Here is a 19,698-nt window from a genome sequence, read left to right on the forward strand (position 1 = left end):
CTGGGATGCGATGTCGAGGCCCTCAGCCATGGTCATCACAGACTGAGCCAAGCCTTGGTCAGCACCATTCAAGATGCGGGCATCATGCTCCAGGCTTTCCACTGTGGTCGCCACGTAATGTCGGCATCATCTCCTACACCCAAAGCTTTTGGGACTCCTCCAATTGACTATGCACTCGCTGGAATGTACCTGACATTCTCTCCTGAATGTCACAGCTCTGGCCTATCATCTGCATCACCTCTGGGAGAACCTTGTCCAGAAGCTCGGCATCTGGCTGGGATCCAGCTGAGTCCTGGGATCCAGCAGACCTCCGACTGCTGACTCCCTTGGATGTTTTTTGCCTTCACCTGATGTGCATCAGAAACTGTGTGGTGCCCACCAGATAGTGCCCCAGAAGCCTGTCTGCTCATGTCGTCCAAAGAGGTGTGTGATCTCTGCCTTGGTGGAAGGTGAGGGTGATAGATATGACACTTCAGTGTTGATTTCCTTGGAGCTCTCCTCCAAGGTGGTCTCTTGGGTGGCGGGGGGGGGGGAAACAACTCCGGATGGCCCGACCTCATTAGGTGAGAGAATGGACAGGTGGTTAGTGAGAGGGAAGGATCTTTTTGTCTGACACAAACTGCTTATTTGAGACAGGCCATCTGGGTGAAGGGGCAGTGGATCCTCATCTCTGTGGGGCAGGCCAACCTCCCTGTCAGCGATTGCTCTCTCCTCAGACAACCCCACGATTTCCAGGGCCCATTCCTCATAGGGGATGAGGATGCACATCTCTGGGACTACACCCCCCACCTCCCCGTCTTGGCCCTTTCCCGGTTATTTTGGGCTATCTTCTCCTGCTGGGGCAAAAGAGAAGGCATTGTGAGCTGCACCCTTGATGGGTCAGAGGATCTGTGAGAGAATGAACATGTGGTCCGTGAGAGGGAAGGATCATTCTGTCTGACATTGACACAAGTCATCTTGGTGAAGGTGACGCAGACCAACCTCACTGTCGGTGACTTCTCTCTCCTCAGACATCTCCGCGGTCTCCCAGGCCAGTTCCTCACAGTGGTGAGGGCCCTGCCCCCACCCCCTGCCGTTTTGGCTCTTTTCCACTTATTGTGGGATATCTTCTCCTGTGGGTACAAAGAGAGTACCCATGTGAGTTGCATGCTTGTTAGAATGGGGAGGGGGGGGGGGGGGGGGTTCTATAGCAGGGGGCACCGCAACTGAACATGAAGGGGTTGTGCTGGTGACCGCCAAGAGGTGCTGAGGAACAAGCATGAAGATCGGATGTGGGGAGGCAGCGAGCTGTCAGCCAGTGATTTGTGGTGGGGGTGGTGAGGGGTGTCAGGCAGAACTGATGCCAGGAGAGAGGTAGTAATTTACCCTTGCAACTCGGTGGAGGTCATTGGCCTTCATCCGACATTGGACGGCAGTCTTCCTTGTCATGATGCCCTTACTGACAGCTGCTGCCTCTTCGGGGCACAGGATGTCCCGCCTGTCATCTACAGCGTCGAGAAGCCTTGCCAGGTCGGCATCCCCGAAGCGAGGAGCAGGTCTGTGCACTCCCATGCTTGTGTTGACTGGGAGTGAGTGGTGAGGTAGCGTTCAAAAGCAACTCCTCCTAGTTAGCGGTGAGACACTGAGGCACGAGTCTGCCGAATCAAATGGCGAGACAGCCAGTAATGGTGAGAATATCATGGGGGCTCATTTTCAGCGTTGAATATGACAATCATGCCAAGGCGGCCATTGAGGAGCACCCTGCCAAAAGTGCCCAAAATGACATTTGGAATCTTTTCGTTGAATCGGGGCCACATATAGAGCTTCCAGCTTAAAGCCTTGGAAATTTGTTTTATATTCTACATTTGACCTGTCAAATGTCACTTTGAACTGAGGTTTTCCAACTTACACAATAAAGCGTTCATTTTCAATGTGTACCCTTATATAGTAGTTGGTCTGCGAGGAAAATATTGAAGTAAATCCTTTAGAATTCCAAAAACTAGCTCACAATTCATCTCTCATCTACTCTGCAATGGTAATTATATTATTGAAATCTTATTCTGATAACATGTAATGGGCAATATCAAAAATATACAAAATAGGTTAGTTGGTTTGGTGACATTTGCTGGCATTCATTACTTTTCTTTCTCATTAGTATACATATAGAAACACATTTTCCTCCCCATTAGGACATGACGACATACATCACAATTTAACTTTTAAATTATTTTCCATAAAATCACTCTGCAACATGTTGTAGTAAAATGTCAGGTCCATCCAGGCATTATTGGACAAGCAATTTGTCACTTCCCACACAAAGCATAATGTGAAAACATAACAGTAAAATGTTTCACGCGCTGAAAGTTTATTTAATTTTAGCCAGTTTCTTTGAAGTGTGCCACTTAGAAATGGTGTGAGGTGGCACAGTGATCAACACAGTTGCCTCACAGAGCTATGGGTTCAATTCCAACCTTGTGTGTGTGGAGTTTGCACGTTCTCCTTGTGTCTGCGTGGATTTCCTCCGGATGCTTCGGTCTCCTCCCCCAGCCCAAAGATGTGCAGGTTAGGTGGATTGGCCATGCTCAAATTGCCCCTTAGTATCTAACGTTTAGTTGGGGTTACGGGCATTGGGCAGGTGAGTGGGCACAGGTGGGGTGCTCTTTCAGAGGGCAGTGCAGACTCGATGGGCCGAATGGCCTCCTTCTGCATTGCAGGGAATCTATGATTCAGAACCTGTCCCTGGTGCTGAAAGTAGTTCTTGCGTTATTTCCAGCCAGATAATGGTGCAATGCATGGTCAGCCTTTGAAAGTGTACGATGCGAAATACAGAATGTAATATTAAGAACAAAGAACAAAGAAAAATTACAGTACAGGAACAGGCCCTTCGGCCCTCCAAGCCTGCGCCGATCCAGATCCTCTATCTAAAACTGTCGCCTATTTTCTAAGGCTCTGTATCCCTCTGCTCCCTGCCCATTCATGTATCTGTCTAGATACATCTTAAATGACCCTATCGTGCCCGCCTTTACCACCGCCGCCGGCAATGCATTCCAGGCACCCACCACCCTCTGCGTAAAGAACTTTCCCCGCATATCTCCCTTAAAACTTTTCCCCTCTCACCTTGAACTTGTGACCTCTAGCAATTGAGTCCCCCATTCTGGGAAAAAGCTTCTTGCTATCCACCCTGTCTATACCTCTCATGATTTTGTAGACTTCAATGAGGTCCCCCCTCAACCTCCTTCTTTCTAATGAAAATAATCCTAATCTACTCAACCTCTCTTCATAGCTAGCGCCACCCATACCAGGCAACATCCTGGTGAACCTCCTCTGCACCCTCTCCAAAGCATCCACATCATTTTGGTAATGTGGCGACCAGAACTGTACACAGTATTCCAAATGTGGCCGAACCAAAGTCTTATACAACTGTAACCTGCCAACTCTTGTACTCAATACCCCTTCCGATGAAGGAAAGCATGCCGTATGCCTTCTTGACCACTCTATAGACCTGCGCAGCCACCTTCAGGGTACAACGGACCTGAACACCCAGATCTCTCTGTACATCAATTTTCCCCAGGGCTTTTTCATTTACCGTATAGTTCGCTCTTGATGTTCTCCTTTCAGTGCTGTTAAATATTGCATGATTCCTTGTCAACCCAAACAGTGAAATTGACAATAGAAATCTAATAATTGGTGTATTCTTCAAAGTAAATGTGTGGTTTAATGATGATAATGAATGTAACCAGGACAAAGTGAATGGCCCAAGACATCCACCTAGCGGTGGAAAGCCACAAGCTGACAGAAACAAAAGGAATCTTTGCATGCTTACCTCTGTCGCAAGCATTGAAACATAGAAAATAGAAGCAGGAAGAGGACATTCGGCCCTTCGAGCCTGCTCCACCATTCATTATGATCATGGCTGATCATCAAGTTCAATACCTTGATCATGTTCAATACCCTTGACGTTCAATGGCATGACCATAACTGAATCCCTCACATTCAACATTCTGGGGGATACCATTGATCAGAAACTTGACCGAACTAGCCACATTAATACTGTGGCTGCCAGGGCAGGTCAAAGACAAGGAATCCTACGGCGAGTAACTCACCTCCTGATTCCCCCCCCCCCCCCCCCCCACCCCCTCCCCCCCACCCCGCCCCTGCACAATGCCTATCCACAAGGCACAAGTCAGGAGTGCAATGGAATACTCTCCACTGGCCTGGATGAATGCAGCTACAACAACACTCAAGAAGCTTGACACCATCCCGGACAAGCAGCCCGTCTGATTGCTCCCTCTTGCACAAACGTTCGAATCATCCACGACCGATGAAAGGTGGCAGCCATGTGTACCATCTACAAGATGCACTGCAATAACTCGCCAAGGTTCCTTGGACAACACCTTCCAAACCCACAACCACTACCATCTGGAAGGACAAGAGCAGCAGATACCTGGGAGCCCCACCACCTGGAAATTCCCTCGAAGTCACTCACCACCCTGACTTGGAAATATATTACCACTCCTTCGCTGTGGCTACACCTGGGTCTCTCTCTTTGACAGCACGGTGAATATACCTACACCTCAAGGACTGCAGCGGTTCAAGAAGGCAACTCACCACCACCTTCTGAAGGGTAACTAGGAATGGGCAATAAATGTTGGTCTAACCAGCGACGCCCATATCCCGTAAATGAATTTTTTTAAATCCCAACTTCCCCCCATATCTCTTGATTCTTTCAGCCCCAAGAGCTATATCTAATTCCTTCTTGAAATTACACAAAGCGTTGGATTAGACCATAAGACCATAAGACATAGGAGCGGAAGTAAGGCCATTCGGCCCATCGAATCCACTCCACCATTCAATCATGGCTGATTTCAACTCCATTTACCCGCTCTCTCTCCATAGCCCTTAATTCTTCGAGAAATCTTAAAGACACTCATCGTCCCGGCCTCCACCGCTCTCTGTGGCAATGAATTCCACAGACCCACCACTCTCTGGCTGAAGAAATTTCTCCTCATCTCTGTTCTAAAGTGACTCCCTTATATTCTAAGGCTGTGCCCCCGGGTCCTAGTCTCCCCTGCTAATGGAAACAACTTCCCTACGTCCACCCTATCTAAGCCATTCATTATCTTGTAAGTTTCTATTAGATCTCCCCTCAACCTCCTAAACTCCAATGAATATAATCCCAGGATCCTCAGACGTTCATCGTATGTTAGGCCTACCATTCCTGGGATCATCCGTGTGAATCTCCGCTGGACCCACTCCAGTGCCAGTATGTCCTTCCTGAGGTGTGGGGCCCAAAATTGCTCACAGTATTCTAAATGGGGCCTAACTAATGCTTTATAAAGCTTCAGAAGTACATCCCTGCTTTTATATTCCAAGCCTCTTGAGATAAATGACAACATTGCATTTGCTTTCTTAATTACGGACTCAACCTGCAAGTTTACCTTTAGAGAATCCTGGACTAGGACTCCCAAGTCCCTTTGCACTTCAGCATTATGAATTTTGTCACCGTTTAGAAAATAGTCCATGCCTCTATTAATTTTTCCAAAGTGCAAGACCTCGCACTTGCCCACGTTGAATTTCATCAGCCATTTCTTGGACCACTCTCCTAAACTGTCTAAATCTTTCTGCAGCCTCCCCACCTCCTCAATACTACCTGCCCCTCCACCTATCTTTGTATCATTGGCAAACTTAGCCAGAATGCCCCCATCTAGATCGTTAATATATAAAGAGAACAGCTGTGGCCCGAACATTGAACCTTGCGGGACACCACTCGTCACCGGTTGCCATTCCGAAAAATAACCTTTTATCCCAACTCTCTGCCTTCTGCCTGACAGCCAATCATCAATCCATGTTAGTACCTTGCCTCGAATACCATGGGCCCTTATTTTACTCATCAGTCTCCCGTGAGGCACCTTATCAAAGGCCTTTTGGAAGTCAAGATAGATAACATCCATTGGCTCTCCTTGGTCTAACCTATTTGTTATCTCTTCAAAGAACTCTAACAGGTTTGTCAGGCACGACCTCCCCTTACTAAATCCATGCTGACTTGTCCTAATCCGACCCTGCACTTCCAAGAATTTAGAAATCTCATCCTTAACAATGGATTCTAGAATCTTGCCAACAACCGAGGTTAGGCTAATTGGCCTATAATTTTCCATCTTTTTCCTTGTTCCCTTCTTGAATAGGGGGGTTACAACAGCGATTTTCCAATCCTCTGGGACTTTCCCTGACTCCATTGACTTTTGAAAGATCATAACTAACGCCTCCACTATTTCTTCAGCTATCTCCTTTAGAACCCTAGGATGTAGCCCATCTGGGCCCAGAGATTTATCACTTTTTAGACCTCTTAGTTTCTCTAGCACTTTCTCCTTTGTGATGGTTACCATATTCAACTCTGCCCCCTGACTCTCCGGAATTGTTGGGATATTACTCATGTCTTTTACTGTGAAGACTGACGCAAAGTACTTATTTAGTTCCTCAGCTATTTCCTTGTTTCCCATCACTAGATTACCAGCGTCATTTTGGAATGGCCCAATGTTTACTTTTGCCTCCCGTTTGTTTTTAATGTATTTAAATAAACTTTTACTATCATTCCTAATGTTACTGGCTAGCCTACCTTCATATTTGATCCTCTCTTTCCTTATTTCTCTCTTTGTTATCCTCTGTTTGTTTTTGTAGCCTTCCCAATCTTCTGACTTCCCACTACTCTTTGCCACATTATAGGCTTTCTCTTTTGCTTTGATGCATTCCCTAACTTCCTTTGTCAGCCATGGCTGCCTAATCCCCCCCTCTGATAAACTTTCTTTTCTTTGGGATGAACCTCTGTACTGTGTCCTCAATTACTCCCAGAAACTCCTGCCATTGCTGTTCTACTGTCTTTCCCACTAGGCTCTGCTCCCAGTCGATTTTCGTCAGTTCCTCCCTCATGCCCCTGTAGTTACCTTTACTTAACTGGAACACCTTTACATCTGATTCTACCTTCTTTCTTTCAAATAGCAGATTGAATTCTACCATATTATGATCTCTGCCTCCTAAGTGTTCCCTTACTTTAAGATCTTTAATCAAGTCTGGCTCATTACATAACACTAAGTCCAGAATGGCCCGTTCCCTCGTGTGCTCCGTCACAAGCTGTTCCAAAAAGCCCTCCTGTAAACATTCAATGAATTCCCTTTCCTTGGGTCCACTGGCAGCATTATTTACCCAGTCCACCTGCATTTTGAAGTCCCCCATGATCACTGTGACCTTGCCTTTCTGACATGCACTTTCTATTTTGTGGTGCATTTTGTGCCCCTGGTCCTGACCACTGTTAGGAGGCCTGTACATAACTCCCATTATGTTTTTTTTGCCTTTGTGGTTCCTCAACTCTACCCACACAGACTCCACATCATCTGACCCTATGTCGTTTAGTGCTATTGATTTAATTTCATTCCTAATTAACAAGGCAAGCCCGCCCCCTCTGCCCTCCTCTCTGTCTTTTCGATAGGTTGTGAATCCCTGGATGTTTAAATGCCAGCCCTGAACTCCCTGCAACCATGTCTCTGTGATGCCTACCACATCATACCTGCTAGGCACAATCTGGGCCACAAGCTCATCTACCTTGTTCCGTACACTGCGCGCATTTAAATATAGCACCTTTAATTCTCTATTGACCGTCCCTTTTTGTTTTCTTAGTGTGGTGGACCTTGGTTTACTGAGCCTTTCCACACACTGTGTCATATTTTGTGAGATGGGGACTATCGTAACCTCTCCTGAGTTTTGTCTTTTCGTGCTTTTTTGTATTCCTAAGCAGCTACGCTTCCCACAGATTACTTCACCTCTTGGTTCCCTGACTTTCCCTCCCCACCCAACGTTGCATCAACTGCTTTCGATGGTAGCGAATTTCACAGATTCACCGCTCTCTGGGTCAAGAAATTTCTCCGCACCTCAGTCCTAAAAGGTTTACCCCTTATCCTCAAACAATGACACCTACTTCTCTATTCCTCACCATCGGGAATATTCTTTCTGAATCTACCCGGCCGAAACATGTTAGAATTTTGTAAGTTTCTATGAGATTCCCTCTCAGTCTTCTAAACTCCAATGAATATAATCCTAACCAACTTGGTGTCTCCTCATATGACAGTCATCCCAGGAATCAGCCTGGTAAACCTTTGCTGCACTCCCTCCATAGCAAGAATATTCCTCTTCAGATAGGGACACCTAAACTGCACACACTACTCCAGGTGTGCCCTACACAATTGCCGTAAAACATCTCTATTCCTATACTCAAATCCTCTCGCTATGAAAGCCAACGTACCATTTGCCTTCTTTACTGCTTGCTGTACCTGCGAACTTACTTTGAGTGACTGATGCACGAGGTTTCACTGAGTATCCACCACGCTCAATTTACACCCAATCAAATAATAATCTGCCTTCCTATTTTTGCTACCGAAGCGGATAACCTCACATTTATCCACATTATATTGCATCTACCATGCATATGCATGTCCAAATACCACTGAAGCATCTCTGCAACTTCCTCACAGCTCACCCTCCCACCCAACGTTGCATCATCTGCAAATTTGGACATAATACATTTATTTCCCTCATCCAAATCATTAATATATAATGTGAACAGTTGGTTCTCGCACAGATTACTGCGGTACTCCACTAGTCATTGCCTGCCAATTAGAAAAAGATCCATTTCATCCAACGTTTTGCTTCCTGTCTGCCAACCAACATTCTATCCATCTCAAGACACTACCCAAAATCCCATGAACTTTAACTTTACATAGTAATTTGCTGTGTGAGGCCTTGTCGAAAGCTTTCTGAAAGTCTAAATAACTACATCCACCAGTTCTTCCTGGTCAACTCTACTAGTTACATCTTCAAAGAATTCTACTAGGTTTGTCAAGCATGATTTCCCTTTTGTAAATCCATGCTGACTTATCTGATTACACCACTGCTTTCCAAATGCTGTGCTATGAAATCCTTGACAATGGACTCCAGCAACTTCTCTACTACCGCCATCAGGCTCATTCGTCTATAGTTCCCTGTTTTCTTGCTACCTCACTTTTTGAATAGCCTTACTAATACTAATTTCCTTCAATTCCTCAGTAAAATTTGTGTTTCTCAGAACTTCCGTCTTATTATTCACGTCTTCCTTTGTGAAGACAGAAGCGAATTATGAATTTAGTTCCTCAGCCATTTTTTTGTTCCCTGTTATGAATACAGTTTCTGACTGTAAGGGGCCTATATTAATTTTTCTTAATCTTTTTCTCTTTACATACCTATAGAAACTTTTACAACAGTTTTTATGTTCCCCGTTAGTTTACTTCCGAATTGTATTTTCCCCTTCTTAATCAATCCCTTGGTCTGCTTTTGCTGAATTTTAAAGTGTTCCCAATCCTCAGGTCTGTTGCTTTTTCTTGTTAATTTATATGCCTCTTCTTTGAATCTAATACTATCTCTAAGTTCCCTTGTAAAACATGGCTTGGCCACAGTTCCCTTTCTACTCTTGCGCCAAATAGGAATAAACAACTTTTCGAGTTCACCTATTCGTTCCTTGAATGCCTGTCGTTGCCTTTCCACTGTCCTCCCTTTCAATAATGTTTCCCAGTCTGTCATAGCCAGCCCTTGCCTCATACCATCATGGTTACCTTTATTGAGGTTCAGGACCCTGGTCTCAGAATCAACTAACTCACTATTCACATTGACAAAGAATTCTACCATATTATGGTCACTAATCCCCAAGGGTTCTCTCAGGACTAGACACCCAACTAATCCTTTCTCATTGCACAATACCCAGTCCAAGATGATCTGTTCCCTTGTTGGTTACTCAACATACTGGTCCAGAAAACCATCTCATATACATTCCAGAAATTCCTCCTCTATTGTACTGTGACTAATTTGAGTCACCCAATCTCTCTGCAGATTAAAGTCACCCATAATCACAGATGTTCTTTTATCACACATCTATGATCTCCTGTCTAATGCTATTCCCAACATTACCACTGCAGTTTGGTGGTCTGTTTACCACCTGTATGAATGTTTCTCGCCCCTTGATGTTTCTTAACTCATCCCAGGCAGATTCCACATAATCTGTATTTATACCTTTTCTCAATATTATATCAATATCTTCTTTAATCAATAATGCAACTCCACTACCTTTTCCTTTCTGCCTGTTCTCCCTAAAAACTGAATAGCCCTCAATGTCTAGTTCCCATCCTTGGTCACCTTGGAGCCATGTCTCCGTAATCCCAACTATATCATATTCCTTTCAATCTATCAGCGCAACTAATTCATCCATTTTATTTTGAATGCTCAGTGCGTTCAGGTGCAAAACCTAAACGCTAGCCCTTTTAACGTTCCTTGCCCCATCCCTACTGGTTTTTACTGTGCCATTATCTGCTACAGGCCCTTGATTTCTCTGCCTATCACTTTTCTTACTCTCCTTGCTGCCCTTTTCTTTTGTTCTTGATTCTCCCTGCCCTGAATCCTTACATAGGTTCCCATCCCCCTGTCACATTAGCTTAAACCCTCCCCAACGCTCCAACAAGTACACCCTCAAGGATATCAGCCCCAGTCCTGCCCACGTGTAACCCATCCAGTTTGTACAGGTCCCACCACCCCAGTATCCCAGAAATCTGTTTGCCTTCCCCCACACCATCTCTTCAGCCACGTATTCATCCGATACATCCTACTATTTCTTCTCTGACTAGCATGTGGCACTGACATTAATCCTGAAATCACAACCTTAGAGGTTGGCCTTCTCAACTTTCTTCCTCACTCCCTATATTTTGCATTCAGGACCTCATTCCTTTTTTCATCTACATCGTTTGTACCAATGTTACCACGACCACTGGCTGTTTACCCTCCTTTCCAGAATGTTCTGTAACCGCTCCAAGACATCCTTGACCCTAGCACAAGGGAAGCAATATACCATCCTGGAGTCTCGTTTGTGGCCCTGAAGTGCCTATCTATTCACCATACAATTGAATTGCCTATAATTATTGCATTCCCACACTTTTTACACCTTCCCTCTGCAGCAGAACCAACCGTGGTGCAAAGAATTTGACTGTTGCTGCTTTCCCCTGAGAGGTCATTCCCCTCAACAGTATCCAAAACGGTATATCTGTTTTGCTGGGGAATGGCCACGGGAGATTCCTGCACTGCCTGCCTAGCTCTCTTGCTCTGCCTAGTGGGCACCCATTTCCTTCCTGCCTGCAGAGTCTGAGCTTGCGGTGTGACCACATCTCCAGACGTGCTGTCCAAGACATTCTCCGCCTTGCGGATCCTCCACAGTGTCCCCCAGCCGCTGCTCCAGCTCCAAAACTCGAGCTTCCAGGAGCTGTAGCTGGAGACACTTCCTGCACACATGGTGGCCCCGAGCACTGGAAATGTTCCCGGCTTCCCACATGGAACAAGAGGAGCAAACCAAGGCTTTGAGTTCTCCTGCCATGATGCACCCTTTTAAATTAAAGCTTTCGAAGATGCATAATAAGGGCTTGTGGGAGGAAACCAGAGCCAAAAGACATGCTGTTAGTTAATTTGGACGTTCTGAATTCTCCCTCTGTGTATCCGAACAGACGCTGGAATGTGGCGACTAGGGGCTTTTCCCAGTAACTTCATTGCAGTATTAATGTAAGCTTACTTGTGACAATAAAGATTATTATTATTAACTCCAGTTCTCCATGACACTTCTTTTCTTGCCCTCGTTACTACCAATTATAGCCCTTACAGATGATAAACCACAAAACTTATTTTCAAATTATAATTGATGAAAGTTGTAAAGACTTACCTAACAAAACTCCTGATAGGAGCAACAGCCTTTGGCCTGTACCGGGACAGTCTCCGCAGGCCCCAGCGCAGTGCAGGAGGAGTGTAGCCACGCCCCTTTATGACGGGGCCAGATTGTGAACACCCATTGAGGCATGCTTAGTGAAAGAGCAGTTTTAGAGCCAAAGGATTCCTTGCAATTATTAAGGTATGTTGAAGGTTTTTTGTCATTTTTGTGTTGTTTCTTTTAAATAATTAATGGTATTTTTATTGGCTCATTTAAAGTGTAATTTTTAATTTTATTTTCTATGATTGATGATTGTTATTCAATATTTATAAGTGAATGGAGATTTTGGTATTTGTTTTAACTCTATGAAACTACTATATAAATTGCCAGATTCCTGAGGTACCCGAGGCATGGGATCTATCTCCTTCACCTTGGAGACCTGGGGCGAGCGTTGTTCAGCACTGGTCGACAAAAATGGGGACCAGACGAAGAGAGACTCGTGTGGATCGGAGGCCCCCAGGGGCAATCCCTTTGGCCACTGCTGCTGCCACCTGGGCACCCTGGCAGTGCCACTTGGGTGCCAGCCTGGCACTGTCCAGATGGCATTGCCAGCTGGCAGGAGCACTGCCAGGTTGGATTGGATTGGATTTATTTATTGTCACGTGTACCAAGATACAGTGAAAAGTATTTTTCAGCGAGCAGCTTAACAGATCATTAAGTAATAGGGAAGAAAAGAAAATACATAACAGGGCAACACAAGGTATACAATGTAACTACATAAGCACCGGCATCGGATGAAGCATACAGGGTGTAATGTTAATGAGGTCAGTCCATAAGAGGGTCATTTAGGAGTCTGGTGACAGTGGGGAAGAAGCTATTTTTGAGTCTGTTTGTGCGTGTTCTCAGACTTCTGTATCTCCTGCCCGATGGAAGAAGTTGGAAGAGTGAGTAAGCCCGGTGGGAGGGGCCTTTGATTATGCTGCCCGCTTTCCCCAGGCAGCGGGAGGTGTAAATGGAGTCAATGGATCGGAGGCAGGTTCGTGTGATGGACTGGGCGGTGTTCACGACTCTCTGAAGTTTCTTGCGGTCCTGGGCCGAGCAGTTGCCATACCAGGCTGTGATGCAGCCTGAATGGATGCTTTCTATGGTGCATCTGTAAAGGTTGGTAAGGGTTAATGTGGACATGTCGAATTTCCTTAATTTCCTGAGGAAGTATAGGCGCTGTTGTGCTTTCTTGATGGTAGCGTCGACGTGGGTGGACCAGGACAGATTTTTGGAGATGTTCACCCTGTCGATGCCACTGCCAATGTGCCAAGTGTTGTGTTCTGTGGTATAACGGTTGTAATGATGTATACAGAACATATAGTTGTTTCACTATAAAGATGATTTATTGACAAACACATGGAAAAGATAACTAACAAACTATAAGACAGACGATGGCCCTGGATGAATTCAGTGAATTCTCCTGGAACTACTCTAAGTGCGACTATCTTCTTCTACGACTTACTACCAACTGCCGGGTGACTCGAGTCACGTGATAGATCTCCAGCGCCACTGCTGGTTGGAGGTCATACCGATAACTATCTGCACTGATAGACAACTATATACCGCATATCACCACACCAAGCTTGCATTTTTTGTGTGCTGTTGATCAGGCTGGTGGTGCCCTGCGTGGGTGTTTTGGTGAAGGGATGGCAGGGACCCATCCCATAGTGCATTGTGGCATGGGGGGAGGTAAGAGTTGTGTCAGGGACCTCGGAGATCGGTTTAAAAATGGTGTCCTCATCTCTCGCCACACTGAAGAGTTCCAGCGAGTGGAGCTCCTCGGTGCACAAAACGGGGCCATGTGTAGCCTTGGCCACGCGTTCCCTGCTTAGGCCCCTTATCTAACATGGGTGGCATTTTCTCGCCATGTGTATCTCGCCGCTGTGAGCGCTGGGAAACACACGACTAAACGTGCTCACTATGGGCCTTTGTTCCCTTTTAGTTGAATTATGCCCTTTATGTTATCATAAAGATTAATGACAGGGGTCTGGTATTATCATAACTATCAGCATTACAAGAGTTAATGTAGTGTCAAGAGTAGCCACTCGAGGGAGCTGCAAATACAACTATATGAGGCAGTGGTGCTAGACCTTAGGGAGATAACTAGTGAATGTCGTAAGAGCAGATAGTGAGCTCGGTTAGGTTATAGTTTGTACCAGTAGTGAGATTAGCAGTAGATGAGTGTAGTTAGATGTTATTGATCAGTTCTATATTCTTAAGGACTACATGTCGAATCCCAGAAATCCTCAGTGTAGCGAGAGATGAGGGGCGTCATTCTCTGACCCCCCGCCGGGTTGGAGAATCGCCGGGGGCTGCCGTGAATCGCGTCCCCGCCAGTTGCCGAAGTCTCCGGTACCGGATATTCGGCGGGGGGCGGAAATCGGGCCGTGCCGGTTGGCGGGCCCCCCCGCTCGATTCTCCGACCCGGGTGGGCCGAAGTCCCGCCGATAAATTGCCTGTCCCGCCGGCGTGGATTAAACCACCTTTTGAATGGTGGGACAAGGCGACGTGGGCGGGCACCGGGGTCCTGGGGGGGGCCTGGCCCCGGGGGGTGCCCCACGGTGGCCTGGCCTGCGATCAGGGCCCACCGATCCGCGGGCGGGCCTGTGCCGTGGGGGCACTCTTTCTCCACCATGGCGGAGGCGCAAAAGACTCCCTCCACTGCGCATGCGTGGGAAACTGTCAGCGGCCGCTGACGCTCCCGCGCATGCGCCGCCCGGGGATGTCATTTCCGCGCCAGCTGGCGGGGCAACAAAGGCCGTTTCCGCCAGCTGGCGGGGCGGAAATTTCTCCGGCGTCGGCCTAGCCCCTCAATGTTGGGGCTCGGCCCCCAAAGATGCGGAGCATTCCGCACCTTTGGGACGGCGCGATGCCCGTCTGATTGGCGCCGTTTTGGGCGCCAGTCGGCGGACATCGCGCCGTTTCGGGAGAATTTCGCCCGAGGACACCAATTTTAAACCGATCCCATTTAGGAGTGTGAATAAAATCATAGCTTTGTGTAAGTTAAAGCTATTCTCTGGTCTTTGTGAACACTACGCCAACCAAATTGAAATAAGCAACACAATGAACACAAGGGACAACAATAATGGCCCATACATACCGCCGAGCGCAAGCCGCACATGCGCATTGGAACTATGTAGAAGTCCGCCACATGGACATGAGCTCTGAAAGAGCGCCAAGTTCAATCTCCTGATCCTGTGTTTTGAAGTCTTTTGCTGCAAGCTCTGAAGCTGCTGAATGTAAAATTATGAGGCGGCGTTAACTTGGTTGGCTTGCCCTAAGTCTTTGGGCGTCATTCTCCGACCCCCCGCCGGGTCGGAGAATGGCCGTTGGCCGCCGTGAATCCCGCCCCCGCCCCCGCCGAAGTCTCCGAAGGGAGAAAAGTCGGCGGGGCGTTAATGGCGCCGCTGCCGCGGAGAATGTCACGGGTTTGCGCAAGGCAGCCGATTTTCGGCCTGCCGATATTCTCCCTTCCGGATGGGCCGAAGTCCCGTCGACGTGATGACCGTTCACGTCGACGTCAATCAAACCTCCTTTTCATCGGCGTGACCCGGTGCTCCAGGCTCACGCCGACCAGCGAGGAGGTGAGTGACGGCCTGGGGGGTTGGCTCTGGGCAGGAAATGGCGTGGCCGCAGTCTGAATGTGTGAGGAGAGGTGTGTCTCGGCTTGTGTGTGTGTGTGCGGCGGGGGGGGGGGGGTTAGAGTAGGCTGGGCTCCGGGGGAGTGCCGGGAGGGGGTCCGTGCTGGGGTGGAGGTTGGGGGGGGGTCCATTCCGGGGTGGAGGTTGGGGGTTGGGGAGGGGGTCCGTGCCGGGGTGGAGGTTGGGGAGGGGGTCCGTGCTGGGGTAGAGGTTGGGGGGGGAGTCCATGCTGGGGTGGAGGTTGGGGGTTGGGGGGGGTCCGTGCTGGGGTGGAGGTTGGGGAGGGGGTCCGTGCCGGGGTGGAGGTTGGGGGGGGGGGGTCCGTGCTGGGGTGGAGGTTGGGGGTTGGGGAGGGGGTCCGTGCTGGGGTGGAGGTTGGGGAGGGGGTCCGTGCCGGGGTGGAGGTTGGGGGGGGGGTCCGTGCTGGGGTGGAGGTTGGGGGGGGGGGGTCCGTGCTGGGGTGGAGGTTGGGGGTTGGGGAGGGGGTCCGTGCTGGGGTGGAGGTTGGGGAGGGGGTCCGTGCCGGGGTGGGTGATGGGAGGGCAAATGAGTTGGTCCACCTGGCCAGGTGCCAGCCTCCAACAGTTGGACCCATGCGGTCCATGCCACCTGGCTGGGGGGAGGAGGGGATATGGGCAATGATGACATGTTGTCGTTCCCCTCCCCCCCACCAGGCCGTCATGTTTTCCGATCACCCAGCGATGTTGGCCGCCGTGGTGGCAGCCGCTCATGTCTATGTTGCCCTGGATGAGGAGGAGGAGGAGGAGGAGCGTGCCAGAGAGGCGGCGCAGGCTGCCGCAGAGGGGCAGGCGGAAGCCGCCCAGGCTGGAGGGACACCTGACCGACAGGACGAGGAGGGGGAGGAGGACATCGCGGCCCCACGGCAACGGAGGCACCCAAGGGCGCCCCGTGTGTACCGGCCCCGGCAGTCATACCAGGACCTCACGGACCGGAAATGCAGGAGAAGACTCCGGATGAGCCGGGAAACCGTGGCACACATCTGCCACCTGCTGGCACACCTGTCACCGCGTGGCACTGGCGGGGGACACCCTCTCCCCGTGTCCGTCAAGGTTACGGTGGCCCTGAACTTTTATGCAACGGGGTCATTCCAGGCACCGAGTGGGGACCTGTCCGGCATATCGCAGACATCGGTGCATCGGTGCATCCGGGCAGTGACAGATGCCCTTTATGCCATGGCGCACCGCTACATCTGCTTCCCCGTGGACCGGGCCAGCCAAGATGCCCGGGCCGTGGGCTTCTCTGCCGTTGCCGGGTTCCCCATGGTCCAGGGCGCGATCGATGGGATGCACGTCGCCGTGTGGCCACCTGCAGAGAACAGGGCCGTGTTCACTAATAGGAAGGGGACCTATTCAATGAACGTACAGGTGGTCTGCGACCACCGCATGATGATCCTGCACGTCTGCACCCGTCACCCAGGCAGTGTACACGACTCATTTGTGTTGTCGCGGTCATCCATCCCCGGCATGTACGAGGGACGCCATCCCCGGCTGAGGGGCTGGTTGCTGGGCGACAGGGGCTACCCATTGCGATCGTGGCTGATGACGCCTATACGGAGGCCACGCAATGAGGCGGAGAACCGCTACAATGATGCCCATGTAGCGACAAGGGGAGTGATCGAGAGGTGCTTTGGCGTGCTGAAGATGCGTTTCAGGTGCCTGGACCTCTCTGGGGGCGCCCTCCAGTATCGGTCAGATAGGGTCGGCCGCATCATTGTGGTGTGCTGCGTCCTGCACAACATAGCCCAGCAGAGGGGCGATGTGCCGCAGGCAGAGGAGGGCGGAGTGGAGGAGCAGCAGGAAGAGGCCCAGTCCTCCCCAGATGAGGGGGATGGGGGCAATGGTCAGGGCAGACGGGGTAGACACAGGCGGGTGGCTGTCCACCGTTACCGGCTGGCCCAGCGGGCACGGGACAGACTGATAGACGCCCGCTTCACTGACTAGATGGGCGTGGGAATCGGGTAGTATGGCCACAGACCGCACACCATGACAACAGCCGACCACCCACACCCCCCACCCATCCACCCACCCAGCACCCTCACCCCCCTCCCCAACCCCACACACCCCACCCGCATGCACACCACCCCCCCACCCCCAATTGCCGATCCACCGGCGGCACAACGGGCCGGGCTCACACAGTTGCGGGTGGACGCGTGTCTATCGCAGGCCATGGAGAATGATGACAACCCGCCTCCGATGAGCTCCTGGCTCTACATCGTTGGACTATGTCTGACCCATGGCCACAGTACCACCATCCACCCGGACCATCCCTGCATGCGGCTGTGACACTGCAGCGCACGGTCCCGTCCTCTGCCCGGGGGATGTTGATGGCGGCCCAGGGGGAAGGGGGCAGACTCACCTGGGGCTGAGGTAAGACCACCCCTCACACACACACTTGCGCTCAACGTACATGACACCCCCGCACACTTTGGACAGAGCACAAAGGCAGCTTCGGTAGGTGTAACATTGACTTTAATAACCAAAGGAGTTCATGCACGTGCCCTAGCCCCTAAAACTCATCTGTGCCCTGCACCCGTGCCAACTTACTCAGTGTCTAATTGTTTGGCCTTACGGGCCCTTTGACTACGTCTACGTGGTTCCCCAGACGGTACAGCAGAACTGGAGGTGGACTCCTGTGATTCCTGCCCTCTGACACTGGATCCCTTTGGCGGCCGTTTCCTGGGGCGTCCTGGCCTAGATGGGCCAGGCTGCGGCCCGGGCGACTGGGATGGCGAGCTGCCAGCCTGTCCTGCCCGTTGCCCACCCGATGCACCGGGACGGAAGGGGGGGAGTCCGAGGTGTCGCGGTGTACCGGGACCTCCCCTACAGAGGGAGCCGGGATGGACCACACCACCTCCTCCTCCCTCGGGGTGCCCGATGGCCCCCAGGCCTCTACATGGGTGGGGGATGCGAACGGACTGGCCATCCGACGCGCCCCCGACATCTGGCGCTGCCAGTCCTGGAGGCCCGTGCTGGTATCGACAGGGGTCTGCAGGTTTGCAGCCATGGAGCCCAGGGGGTTGTCGAACCCTATCTGCGACAGTGCGACGCCAGCTCGCACATGGCCACTGGCGCCGATGCCCTCAGCGATGGCCTGCTGAGACTGGGCCATTGCCTTCAGAGACTGGGCCATGGCCTGCAGTGACTGGGCTATGGCCTGCTGAGACTGGGCCATGGCCTGCAGAGACTGGGCTATGGCCTGCTGAGACTGGGCCATGGCCTGCTGAGACTGGGCCATGGCCTGCTGAGACTGGGCTATGGCGTTGAGCGCCTCTGCCATCTGGCGCTGGCACTGGCTCATGGCCTCCTGTGAGAGGGCAGCCATTTCCTGGGCCACAGACGCCGCCTGCACGGAAGGCCCCAGGCCTCGCAAACCGTTCCCCATGTCTGACACCGTCGCACCCATTGCCTCCACCGCGGACGCCACCCGTGCGGTGTCAGCCTGGGTGGCACGCATGACCGGGACCACTCCCAGCTCCTGGACGCGGGTGGACTCCTCCACCTGCGACCGCAGCCGCCGCAAGCCACCCGTCACCCTATTCGCTCATCTCCGTGTCGGTGGTTGCATCGGATCTATGTGTGGGTGTGGTAACTGCAGGAACCCGGGATCCATCTGGGCGGCAGATGTTCGCTTGGCCTGGGCTGCCCTCCGACCGCCCGGTCCCTCTGTTGCTCCTACCTCCACCTGCTGTACCGGGACGGCTGTGTTGTGCGCACCAGTGAGTGTACCAGACGCCTCATCACTAAAGTGCCCAACCGTGGTGAGTGTTTCTGCGATGGTGGAGGGTGTTGGTGACAGCAGTGGCGTTGTGTCGTGCTCTTCGTCCCACTCTGAGTCCATGGCACTTTGGGGTGGGGGTTCGTCTCCACCCATCCACTCTGAGTCACTGTCCGGTATTTCGTCTTCCCGGGTAGGGGTGTCCTGGGTAGTGCTGTCCCGGGTAGTGCTGTCCCGGGTAGTGTTGTCCCGGGTAGTGGTGTCCCGGGTAGGGGTGTCCTGGGTAGTGGTGTCCCGGGTAGGGGTGTCCTGGATAGTGGTGTCCTGGGTAGTGGTGTCCTGGCTCGGATGTGACGGGGGCCTGTGGCTGCCCCCCTCATCGCTGGGTGGTCGCTCCCGCACGTGACGGGGGTGTCGTCTCCCTGTTGCTCCAGGTCTCTCCGTCTCCCGTGGTCTCCGAGGGGCATCCTGCGGGCGTCGCATGCTGGAGGGTGCGGGTCTCTCCGTCTCCTGTGGTCTCCGAGGGGCATCCTGCGGGCG

This window comes from Scyliorhinus torazame, chromosome 4, assembly GCF_047496885.1.
Source record: "Scyliorhinus torazame isolate Kashiwa2021f chromosome 4, sScyTor2.1, whole genome shotgun sequence".
Lineage (NCBI taxonomy): Eukaryota > Metazoa > Chordata > Chondrichthyes > Carcharhiniformes > Scyliorhinidae > Scyliorhinus > Scyliorhinus torazame.